This window comes from Ovis canadensis, chromosome 3 (assembly GCF_042477335.2).
Source record: "Ovis canadensis isolate MfBH-ARS-UI-01 breed Bighorn chromosome 3, ARS-UI_OviCan_v2, whole genome shotgun sequence".
Classification (NCBI taxonomy): domain Eukaryota; kingdom Metazoa; phylum Chordata; class Mammalia; order Artiodactyla; family Bovidae; genus Ovis; species Ovis canadensis.
The window spans coordinates 136,009,924-136,022,855 of NC_091247.1; positions in this window are offsets into that span (position 1 = coordinate 136,009,924).

Sequence of the window (12,932 nt, forward strand, 5' to 3'; positions counted from 1 at the left end):
CACAGTTCAAACTACTTTCTAATTTTTTTCCTCTATCAGATATTAGTGCCAAGTAAGGATTTATATCATAATTTTTATTCGAGGGAACTCAATCTTTTTTTAACAATGATTTAACAAATCACCAGTCACCCTTATAACAGCCCATCAGATGGATCAGGTACATTTACTACATTTACTTATTCTAAACGTCAAATTGTAGCAGCTGCCAGGAGCCTGTGCTGAAGCTGGATGGACATCAGTCAGCCCAGTGAAACTGAAAAGACTGTGCTGTCTTTTACGTGTAAGATTAGGGAACCTACCTCAATGCTCCCTTTGGGGGAACAAGGAAGATGGGTTTGTGTTAGCTTCCTTAATGTTTCTGAGCTACAGAACTCTTTCTTCAGAACTGAGCTCTTAGATTTAAGTTTTCTAGCAAAGGTTGTTCCTGGAATAGTATTCAAGTCTCTGGTCTCGGCTTCATCAATCAGGATGGGCTTGGCTTTGTTACTGTTACCACAACAAACCATCCTCAGTGCCTTGAACAAGAAAGTTTTTGTTTCTAGCTAATGCTACATGTACAGCATATATCGATAGTGGTCTCTGCTCCATGCCACCCCCGAGTCCAGAACCCAGGCTGACAGAAGCTCTACCGTTTGGGTTTCTCCAGACTCAAAGCAAAATGAAGGGAACGTGGAATCTCACAAAATGGCTTTTCAATACTTTTGTACAAAGTTGACCAATATCACGTCTGCTCATCTTTCAGGGCCATGCCTAATGTCAGCGTGGGCAATGTGCCTCTCCCCTGTGCTCAGAATGGAGGGGAGCTGGATAGCAGATCCTGAAGGACAGGGGAGTGTTCACCACGCTAGTTACGCCTCCCCGTCTTGACTGCATTATTGCTCTTCTCCTGATTTATTTGCTTCACTCTCAGCATTCAGAATAGGATGTAATTGCAATTCACTTGGCCTGGCTTCTAATTCAACAACATCCCTAATATTATCTGAAATCTGTAAGGAGGAACTAAGCTCCTCAGCAGCACAGATTTGCACCTTCAGACTTCAGGGGCGCTCTCGTATGTGCCTTGGGTATTGTCAAGAGAGAAAGTTAGCTTGTTTATCCAAGTTCTGCCTCACCCAGCCCCCACCTGGGTCTAATTGTAAAGTGCATCTGCATGTTTTAAAAGCTCATTATGTAAATGTATCACAGTCCATATCCATCAACAGATAATTAAGAGACTATATACATATGTATGAGTTGGCTTAATATTGCTTTAATGAGGAGGTTTACTAGAAATACCAAATCAAGGAGGCAAGAAGAAAAATGATCATAATAAAAATGAGTGCAAGTTTCCAGCAGTTCCTGGCAGTCCTGAGAGCTGCAGGAACACTCAAAGGGCTCCTCACGTTTCCTCCTTGCCCACCATAAACGGGAGGAAGAAGCTTGGAAAGAAGTAGGAGTGTTGCTCAACACATCTTTGAAAATGAGGTTATACTTTTTATTTTATTCCAAATTAAAAGTTTTAGGGGAGCCAGAGTATCATATTTTCACCACCTGTAAAAGCAAGGTCATAGCAGGGAAGTGGTCAGAAGTCTGACATGGCAACCACCCGGTCGATGCCAAAACTGCAGAGATGGAGACACCAGACTAGCCCATGCGGCTCCTCTGCACAAATTAGAAAGGTGTCTCCTAGGAGAGGAGGAAAACCAGTGGGAAACCCTTGGCTCCCTCTAGCAGGCAGAGCCCTCCTGGTCCATGGCTCAGCGAGGAGGTGATGCTTTCTGTAGAGATATACGTGACCTTGTCGCCGGTGGACACAGCCTAGTAGTGTCAGGACACGTGCAGGTGAGCAGAGCATGAGCAAGGATTTAGCCTTTACTTACTCTCTCAGCAAGGCTTCTTGTCCAGCACATAATCCATACAACTGCAACAGCAGGCATTTCTAGAAAACCCCAAAGGAGTGACTCCCACAAAGAACTGGCCCAAGTCCATAGGAACAGAGGACCCTTCCCCCATTCTACCTACCAAGTTGTCCCTTTGGTTTACTCAACGGCAGCTCAACTCCACCTTTGGGACCCCTCTGCCAACCCTCTCTTCTCTGCTCATATGCAGTTCATTGGCCAAGACTGTCAGGTGGCTCTACCGAGTTACAGAGGAAGCTGGGCTTTGTGGTCTTGCTGGGTGACCAGATGTGGCTCCCTGCGATCTGGTGACTAGGGAATTTGAAGGCCAGTCATCTGCCTGTCCCATTTCCCACACATCGGAGGAGTAGGGACAGGAAACCAGCTCCCCTTCAGTAGAGAAGGATGGCACACCTTGACCACAGCAGTTCTGGTTTCTTGACTTGATCTAATTCTAGCCTCTGGAAAACACCACCTTGATCATCCCCCTGGCACGTCTGAACTAGATGCTGACAAGTGTGGTCTCCTAGGAGGCTCCGCTGCTTTGAAATCCCAAGTCCTCCTGGGTGAGTTTTGAGGCCTGAGATTGTTTTACAACTTGCAACAGTCAAAGACTCTTTCTTGTTTTTGAAACTCAAGGTTTGTGGTTTGTGGGACAAATGTAGTAGCTCTTCTCTTCTGTTTGCATTGACTCTGTATTATAGGGCAGGGACTACAGCCATGTCCTTCCTAGACATACTCCCCTAACTTGCTTTATGTCTTTGCTTCCTTATATCTCCCAGTCTGCCTGTCCCTCTGTCTCCTGAGTGAAAGACACATGTCACATCCTCCCACATTCACACACTGCCTTGGCCGCAACTATTCACACGGTCCATGTAGCTGCAACAACGCCTGCAAAATAGGGAGTCACTATGTACCCAAAAGGAAACAAAATGGGGTTTGAATCCATGTCATTACTTCTTCCTCATCTGGCCTGGGTGGTAAGTTATCCTGATTGGCCATCTCTACTCAAAGCATGTATTTAAAGCGAGTAAGGCTTCTCTGAGATAAGAAGGGCATTGTTTCTAAAAGAAAATAGGAATTGAAGTAGATAAACAGATTCCAACCTGGATAGAGGTTAAATGTTTTGAAAGGAAGACAAACCTAGAATGGACTCTTGACTGCAACATTTATGAGCCTTGGGTGTCTAGAAGAAAGTTACAAGAACTTTCTGGGCTTCAGCTGCCTCATTGGTAAAATGCAGGTAGGAATAGTACTTCTTTCATAGACTGTTGTAGACTTATGTAAATGCTTGTCACATACTTGGCACAGCACCATGCAAGAGGAAACGTAAGTATATGAGGGTGTAGAAGGTATAAGCCTCAGTCTATATGTTCAGTTGTGCAAGAAATTTTACTTTCTTTTTCTGTCTCTGAATGTAATGTCTGTGTTAAATCTCCCTTTCCTTCTGAAAATGACAGGGACTTCATCTCAGTTGACTCATGGCTTCTCCCTGGGCTCTGAGGAAGTTCCAGGGAGCTGATGTGGGCTCGAGATGGCAGGTCTAGACGGTAGGCGTCTCTCCATCTATGTTGATCTGCAGGAGCACATCTCCGTCTATCTGCGGGAGCCCCTGCAGATCCGCCAAGTCCCTGAAGCATGTCTGGATTGCTCCACGGTGCTGGGTGCCATGGCCGTGTATTGCCCACAGCATCCTGGGACCCCAGAAACCCCTTGGGGTTGCCTTGGGCCTGTCTTGACACATTGCACAGATAAACCTTCTGCTCTTGTGTCTTATTGGCTTAGGGACTTTCAGAGTCTTCCTACCCCCAGCAATGAGGCTCAGATCCACTCTGCTCTTGGTTTCCCAATCTTATCCAGAGGACCCATCATTCAGCTTCATCAACTCCCTTGCTCCCGTGACTCTGTTCAGGGGAAAGGGCCCAGCCGTATCTAAGACCAAGCCGTGCAGTACAGTAGCCACTAGCCACATGTGATCATTCAGATTTAAACTGGGTAACATATGCCAGATTAGCAATACTAACCACATCTTGAGTGCTCAATAACCATATGTGGCCGGTGGCTACCACACTGAAGAACACAGTGTTTATTATAGAACACTGCTGTCATCCTAGAAAGTTCTGTTGACAACACTGGTCTAGGATCTGTGCCTTATATCTGGTCCTAACCCTGTCCGGCCATCTCAAAATCTGTATCTAAACTGGGCTGGAAGCTTTGCCCTTTATACATGATCATACAGTCTCATCCTGCCTTATACCTGGGTCTAGGCTTTGAAACCCAGAAGCCAAGAACTGGCTCTTTTGTTCTCCGCGTTCTACTGTATCATCTCTCTTCTGAGGCACAGAGGATGGGATGCTCATATTACCATCAGAGCCAGCAACTCGTCCAGTTTCCTGGGACTGAGAGGATTCCTGGGGCATGAAACTTTCCATTTGAAAACCAGGAAAGTCCCAAACAATCCAGGAAAATTTGGTCACCTCAGTTCCAAAGAACCACTGATTACCGAGAAACGCAGGAAAGAATACCAGTCTTGATATCTCAGAGTTGCTTCAACCTTGTAGCTAATATTAATCTGGTGAGGATTTCATTTCACCCTTCAAAGTTAGATTTGGATATTATATTTCTTCTCTTTCTAGAAGCTTTTCTGACTCCCACTCTCTTGCCTCTCTCCCTTCCTCACCCTGTGACTCTCACAGATTTCATTGATTCCGCCTGGTATTTACTAAATATACATCTTCAGATCACTGTTCCCCTTACCCACCTCCCTAGGAAGACTGTTTGAGTATCTGATATTTTGCCCTGTAAAACTATTGATCCTGAGGTCATGGGAAGAGTGAGCCACATAAAAGACTTCTGTAGGGCATGCAGGAAGAGCCAGCTCCAAAGAGCCCCTTTGGACATTAAAGTAAGACCTTCAGTGGACTGTTAATAGCTACCTTTTGGCCCATTTCTAACTCACACAGTGAGAGTTTCCAACACAGAAGCTATTACAGAGCTCAGTTCTCAGAGAAGAGACTGCTATGAACTGCCGTCACTCACCTGCCTTGCCCACTCCATCTTCTCCCTGACATTTTCCTGCCCTGGCTTATGAGGTTGTGTGACCTGTCTAAAAATACCTTGATAGCAGAAGCTCAGAGGGTCAAAGAAGGAAAATGAGTCATTCAGCAAGACCACGAATGTTCTTCTTTCCGCCAGTTCCTTCCCTCAGCGAGATTCAGACTTGAGGAAACACCAGCTCAGATTCTATCAGATGCTTTGACCTGTGCCTGTGATTTGTTCTGTTCTCTATTCTTGCAAAGCTTTGCTTCCTGCATTAACCTTAACCTGTATGGTCCGGTGCAAGTACAGCCTCATCCAGGCAGCTGGTCATGATTTACCCTAGCCAAATTGTTCGTCTCAATGGCCAGTATAACAGCAGACTAGAAAAGTAAGGCTTATTATATAAACTCACCCCAGACTTGAATCAAAATTGAAACAAGAGGGTACAGAAAATGTGCATTAAAACTGTTTTTATGCTGGAATATAGTTGATTTACACTGTTGTGTTAGTTTCAGGTATACAGCAAATTGATTTGCTTATACATATCCATATGTCTATTTTTTTCACATTCTTTTCATATATAGGTTATTACAGAGTATTGAGTAGAGTTCTATGTGCTGTACAGTAGGCCCTTGTTGATTATCTACTTTTATATAGGGAGGTGTGTATATGTTAATCCCAACCTCCTAATTTATCCCTCTCTTTCACCTCTCCCCTTTGGTAACCCATAAGTTTGTTTGCTAAGTCTGTGCCTCTGTTTTGTGAATAAGTTCATTTGTATCATTTGTATCATTTTTTAAGAACCCACATATAAGTGATATCAGGATAGTTGTCTTTCTGTGTTTGACTTCACTTAGTATGATAATCTCTAGGTCTATCCATGTTGCTACAAATGGCATTATTCCTTTTATGGCTAAGTAATACTCCATTGTTCCTCTTCTTTATCCATTCATCCATTGATGGACATTTAGGTTGCTTCCATAGCTTGGCTATTGTAAACAGTGCTGCAGTGAACACTGGGCTGCATGTATCTTTTCAAATTATGGTTTTCTGTCGATATATGCCCAGGAATGGGACTGTTGGATCACACAGTAGCTCTGTTTTTAATTTCTTAAGGGATCTCCACACTGTTCTCCATAGTGGCTATGCCAGTTTACAGAGCAGAAGCATTCCCTTTTCTCCATACCCACTCCAGCATTTATGCATTTATTGTTTGTAGACTTTTCGATGATGGCTATTCTGACTTGTATGAGGTGAGAGCTTACTGTAGTTTTGATTTGCAGTTTTCAAATTAGCAGCAGTAAGGATCTTATCTTCTGTTCTTTGGCCATCTGTATGTCTTCTTTGGAGAAATTGAGATCTACCCTTTTTTTTCTAGTTTTTTTTTTAAATCGAGCTGCATGAGCTGTTTGTTTATTTTAGAGGTTAATCCCTTGTCAGTTGCATCATTTACGAATTTTCTCTCCAATTCTGTGGGTTGTCTTTTCATTTGTTTTTATGATTTCCTTTGCTGTGAAAAAGCTTTTAAGTTTAATTATGTTCCATTTGTTTGTTGTTGTTGTTGTTGTTTTTGCTATAGAAGGTGGATCCAAAAAGACTTTGCTAAGATTTATGTCAGAGTTCTAAGAATTTTATAGCATCCAGTCTTACCTTTTAGTCTTTAATCAATTTTGAGTTTATTTTTGTTTATGGTGTTAGAGTATGCTCTAATTTCCTTCTTTTACATGCGGCTGTCCACTTTTCCCAGCATCACTTACTAAAGAGACTATCTTTTCTCCAATGTGTATTCTTGCCTCCTTTATCACAGATTAATTGATCATAGGTATGTGAGCTTATTTCTAGGCTTTCTATCCTGTTCCATTGATCTATAAGTCTATCTTTATGCTATACTGTTTTGATTACCCCTATCAAATTATCAATGGCATTTTTTTGCAGATATAAAACAAAAAAAAATCTCAAAATTTGTATTATACCGCACAAGCCCCTGAATAGCCAAAACAATCTTGAGAAAGAAAACCAGAGCTGGAGAAGTCAGGCTTACTGACTTCAAAAAACATGCATTTTAACAAACACTCCAGGTACTTCTCTTTTAAAAATTTACTGATATATAAATCATGTGCCATAAAATTCACCCATTTAAAGTACACCATTCAATGTCCTTTAGTTTATGTAACTGTTACCACAATCAATTCTAAAACACTTTCACTCTCCCCAAAAGAAACTCCATATCCTTTAGCTGTCACTCCCCGATTCCCACTCCTCTGCCCCAAGTGTGAGTAGGCACTGGTCTATTTCTGTTTCTATAAATTGACCCATACTGGACATTTCATATTAATTCCGTCATACAATATGTAGTCCTCTGTGACCAACTTCTTTCACGTAAAGTTTCAAGATTATTCAATGTTATAGCATGCGTCAATACTTCATTTCTTTTTATGCCTGAACAATGTTCCATGGTGTGGATATATCATATTTTATTTTCCCACTCATCAGTTAATGAATATTTGGGTCATCGTACCACATATGGTGTTGCCTATTATAAATAATATTACTATCAACATTCAGATACAAGTTTTTGAGTGGACCTGTGTCTTCATTTCTCCTGGTTTTACATCTAGGAATGTAATTTCTAAGTCGTGGGGTAATTTTATGCCTAACTTTCTGAGAAACTGTCAGGCTGTTTTCCACAGTAGCGGCCACCATTTACACTCTCACCTGCAAAGAACAGGGGTTCAGATTTCTTCTCAACCTTACCACATCCTTACCTGCCTTTTAAAATTCTAATCATCCTAGTGGGTATGAAATGGTGTCTCATTTTTGCTTTGATGTGCATTTCGCAAATGGCTAACGCAGGTGCTTCTTATAAAGTTTGAAAAGCTTTGGTACACTGCCCCATAATATGTGATGGAGTTACTTGTCTTTTGGTCCCTGTGTGTGTGCGTGCGTGATAAGTCACTTCAGTCGTATCTGACTCTTTGTGACCCTGTGGACTGTGGACCATAGCCCACCAGGCTCATCTGTCCAAGGGACTCTCCAGGCAAGAATACTGGAGTGGGTTGCTGTGCCCTTCTCCAGGGGATCTTCCCGACCCAGAGATCAAACCTGCGTCTCTTATGTCTACCTGCTTTGGCAGGCAGATCTTTACTACTAGCAGCACCTAGGAAGCCCCCTGATGGTCCCTCCTGGATGGTGAACTTGCAGACGGCCTGGAGTGCCCTGCGTGGCTGCCTAGAGCCCCGTCAGTGTTGCCCAGAGCCCGTCACATTGCAGAAGCTGCATAAACAGCAGGGAACTTCTATGAAAGGCATGTACTGTGTCAGGCATGGATTATACAAATTAACTCGTTTAGTCCTCGCAACAACCATTTGAGGGCGGATCTATCATTCCTGCTGTCTTACAGATGAAGAAACTGAGGCCCAGAAGAGTTAAATAACTTGCTTGTATTTGAACTCAGGTGGCATGATGCCAGACTGAACTGCCTCCCTCAATAAGTACCTCTTGAATAAATGAATGAATTTCAAAGGAGGAGACAGTGGACTGCAGAGGCAGGGCTCACTCCACTGTCCATTTGCCTGAACAGCCATCTTTCCAGAAGAACAACACTGGGAGTTTGAACCTGCAAGTGACATCAGGACACTTCACCTCAGTTCCCAGTGAAGGACAGAGAAGGGGGCACTGGCTTGGATTTTTTAAACCAGATAGATGCTAATCCTGATTCCAAGCCCTTCCAGGAAGTATCCATGATGGAGAATGGAAACAGACTTGTTGTGGTGCAGACTTGAAGTCTAGGTGTGCACTGGCAGTGAGGTTGAAAGGTGGAAAGAACTCTCTATAGCTCTGAATTCAGCTATTTTATAACAAATGTCTCCTCTTTTGAAAACCGGCATGCTACAGATCAGGTCTTAATAGCTAACATGATTTTCTGCATCCTGTACAGGGTAAATCCTTCAACATATCCTACCAAGTCACAATTTTTGGCAAATTAGAAAATGATACTATTTCAGTCCAAGCCAGGATGCATGCGTTGGTAAGCTGAGCCTGGGTTAGATTTCAGCTCACACCAGCCCACTTGGCTGGGCATCCTTGTGCAGTGCCCAACCTGATCAACCATATATGGTCTATAACACTCTATTAAGGAGTTTCACCCTGGTGAATACAGGAATCTTGATAGTTAGGAAATAACTTGTTGTTGTTCAGTTGTTAAGCTGTGTCCAACTCTTTGCGACCTCATGAACTGCAGCATGCCAGGCTTCCCTGTCCTATTCTACCTCCCAGAATTTGCTCAAACTCACGTCCACTGAGTCAGTGATGTTATCTCACCATCGCATTCACTGATGCCCCCTTCCCCTCTTGCCCTCAATCTTTTCCAGCATGAGGATCTTTTCCAGTGAGTCGGCTCTTTGCATCAGGTGGCTAAAGATTGGAGCTTCAGCTTCAGCGTCAGTCCTTCCAATGAATATTCAGGATTGACGTCCTTTAAGATTGACTGGTTTGTCCCCTTGCTGTACAATGATCTCTCAGGAGTCTTCTCCAGCACCACAATTCAAAAGCATCAATTGTTTTGACTTATGGTCGGTTAAGGAAATTATCAAATAAATCAATTATTTGACTTACGGTAAGTCAAGAAAACAACTTACCGTAAGTCAAATAATGGATTGATCAAACCTCACAGCTCTTTATAATACAGATGAAAGAAATCAGCAACAAATGACTGACAGAGACTTTGTCTGACATATGGGCTATAGAAGCTGATAAATCCAGGCAGACAGAATCCAAGCCAAAGCTATAATTTGAAACCAGCCTCATTCATCTTGACTTGTACCTAATCCAGAAAGCCGAAGTACCCATGGAGTCCTGAAAGATAGAATACCAATGAAGAGCTGAAGATTTGCAGTTCAGGACTGCTGGCAGCCTACTCACCAAGCAGCCAGACTAACTTCCAGAACAGAGCTTGTTTCCCAGGCAATTGACAGAGCCATCTCTGACACAGACTTTCTGAGGTAGCGCCACTAAGGGTTCTAACCAATAGCCAGCTACACCGCCGCCTCTGCCTCCTGGAAGCAGCTCCAGGGAGCTGGCCATGAGAAGTGGGAGTAGGTGGGAGGCTGTGCGAGTTACCCGAGCTTCTGGGAGAGGAAATGATGACACGAGCCACATCCACTGTTTGTGTCTCTCCAGCTGCCTGAGCCCACTGACACGCACCCCAAATGACATGGCATGGCTGTGGCTTGCTGAGGGACTGCGGTCACAGAAGGAACAGAAGTCTTCAGAGAGATAAAGAGACAGACTGGGAGACTCTGCGCGGACAGAGAGGAAGAGCTGCACACTGCAGCGGGCAGCACGCAAACGCAGACAGAGATCTAATCACAAGAGTCATTATTTATAATAAATAATAAAATTATTAGTAAGTTGCTGAGCCTGTTCTATGCCCTTTATTCCTGTTATCTCACTTGTATTTTAAGGCACATCACAGTCCTAAGAAGTGATTATTATTTGTAAGCGTCTTATAAGTGAGGACACTGAAGCACAGAGAGGGTAAATAACTTACCCAAGATCACACAGCTTGTACGTAGTGGAGCCTGGATGTGGAACAAAAGACCCCACCAGCTGAGCCCTGTCCAAATCTCTGACTCACAAAATCACGAGAAACAATAAATTACTGTTTTCTAGCCATTGAGTTTTAGGGCTGTTTTTCATAGAGCAATAGAAAACTGCCCTTATGGAACTTATAATTTAGTAACAGTGACAAACAAGTGAAAAAGCAAATAGATGTATACTCATGCATTTACTGCATAGTGAAGGAGAAAGACCAGAATTGTTCCTTCATTGCATTTTGTTGTCGTTCAGTCACCAAGTTGTGTCCGACTCTTTGAGACCCCGTGGACTGCAGCACGCCAGGCCTCCCTGTCCCTCACCATCTCCCAGAGTTTGCCCAAGATCATGTCCATTGAAACAATGATGCCATCCAACCATCTCATCCTCTGTCACCGTCGTCTTCTTCTGCCTTCAATCTTTCCCAGTTTCAGGGCCTTTTCCAATGAGTCAGCTCTTTGCGTCAGACGTCAAAGTACTGGAGCTTCACCTTCAGCATCAGTGTTTCCAAAGAGTATTCAGGGTTGATTTCCTTTAGGACTGGCTGGTTTGATCTCCTTGCAGTCCAGGGGACTCTCAATAGTCTTTCTCCAGGACCACAGTTCAAAAGCATCAGTTCTTTGGTACTCTGCTTCTTTATGTTCCAACTCTCACATCCATATATGACTACTGGAAAGACCATAGCCTTGACTATACGGACCTTTGTCGGCAAAATGATGTTTTTGCTTTTTAATATGCTGTCTAGGTTTGTCATAGCTTTCCTGCCAAGAAGCAATCATCTTCTAATTTCATGACTGCAGTCACCATCCACAGAGCCCAGGAAGAGGAAATCTGTCCTTCCGCCTTTTCTCCTTCAATTTGCCATGAAATGATGGGACCCACATACCATGATCTTAGTTTTTTTTACTATTGAGTTTTAAGCTGGCTTTTTCACTCTCCTCTTTCACCCCCATCAAGAGGCTCTTTAATTCATTTTTACTTTCCCCCATTACAGTGGTATCATCTGCATATCTGGGGTTGTTGATACTTCTCCTGGCCATCTTGATTCCAGCTTGTAATTAATACAGCCCAGTATGTTGCATGATGTGCTCTGCGTGTAAGTTAAATAAACAGGGTGACAATATACAGCCTGTCATACTCCTTTCCCAATTTTGAACCAGTCAGTTGTTCCATATAAAGTTCTAACTGTTGCTTCTTGACCCGCATACAGGTTTCTCGGGAGACAGGTAAGGTGGTCTAATATTCCTATCTCTCTAAGAGTTTTCTACAGTTCGTTATGGTGCGCACAGTCAAAGGCTTTAACGTAGTCGATGAAACAGAAGGAAATGTGTTTTTGGAATTCCCTTGCTTCCTCAATGATCCAGTGATGTTGGCGATTTAATCTTTGATTTCTCTGCCTTTTCTAAACCAAGTTTGTGCACCTGGAAGTTTTCAATTCAATTACTGCTGAAGCCTAGCTTGAAAGATTTTCAGCCTAACCTCACTAGCGTGGGAAGTGAGTGAGACTGTCATCGCATTTATTTCACACGTAATAAGGAAAACTTCCACGGTCATTCAGAGCACTGGTAACAAGATGATCCTTTTTCCATTCTTCGAGCCTACCTCGCCTACCTTGCAGGTTGGCAGATTTTTACCTTTCTGGGCCTTGGTTTCTCCATCTGTGAAATGGGCATAGTAGCATTCATCCCGTCTGCCTCATACGCTCCTGTGAGGATGAAATGAGACAAGAAACGAAAGTGCTATGATTGCTGAAAAGTCCTCAACAAGCTGCATCATAACAGAATAAATGTTCCCTCGTGCTAAAAGTGCTTAACTGCTTTATAATTTATTCTCTGAAATGGAAACATCTGGCCAAGGAAACTTGAAAGAAGCAGAAACCTTTCTGACCAAAGCAATTGCATCTAATAGCTGGTCTCTGGAGTCTCCTCCTTCAGCTCTGATTTGCCCATTACTTTGAGTTGTATTTTGAAATATGTCAGCCTTGCTTTTTTGCACATCTGCTTTTTCTATTTTTACTCTGGACCAAAATAGAGAAAGAAACCATTATAAATGGTAAATATCCATTCTTGGGCATTCCATCATGTATATATATAAAAATCTCTCCATGAATTTATTCATCAATATATCTCCTAATTGTAGTTGTAGAAACTGGAGTGAAGCAGAATTATAGAGGAATTTTATAAGGAACCTCAGCAAGCTGCAATTATTATCTGGCTGAACGAGATTTCTACCTGGGTTATGAAACTGAACCCAGGAGCCAAATCCAGTCATGCCTTCTCCCTGTTTAAACATTCCTAGTGACTTCCCAGTGCCCTCTATATGAAGACTAAGCTCCTCAGCATGGCGCTGTGGTCCAGCCATGAGTTTGCTCTTGCTTACCGCACCCCCATCCCCGCCTTGCCTCTCCCACTCTTGCTCTTGGGC